This window comes from Protomyctophum parallelum (assembly GCF_964188405.1).
Source record: "Protomyctophum parallelum genome assembly, chromosome: 8".
Taxonomy (NCBI): domain Eukaryota; kingdom Metazoa; phylum Chordata; class Actinopteri; order Myctophiformes; family Myctophidae; genus Protomyctophum; species Protomyctophum parallelum.
The window spans coordinates 17,873,057-17,873,263 of NC_139703.1; positions in this window are offsets into that span (position 1 = coordinate 17,873,057).

The window sequence follows — 207 nt, forward strand, 5'->3', positions numbered from 1 at the left end:
ACAGTAGACCAACAGGACACAGATATACAGTAGGCCAAAGGGACACAGATAACAGACTATAGAGCTGAATGGTGTAACTATAGGACGAGGAGGCACGTTTAGTTCCGCCGTGCTCCGGTTCAACAGTTGTTCTATAACCTCAAAGGCTGTGCATGCTGCACTTCCTGCATCAGACTGACATTGGCTTGGCTTTACGCAAACACAATG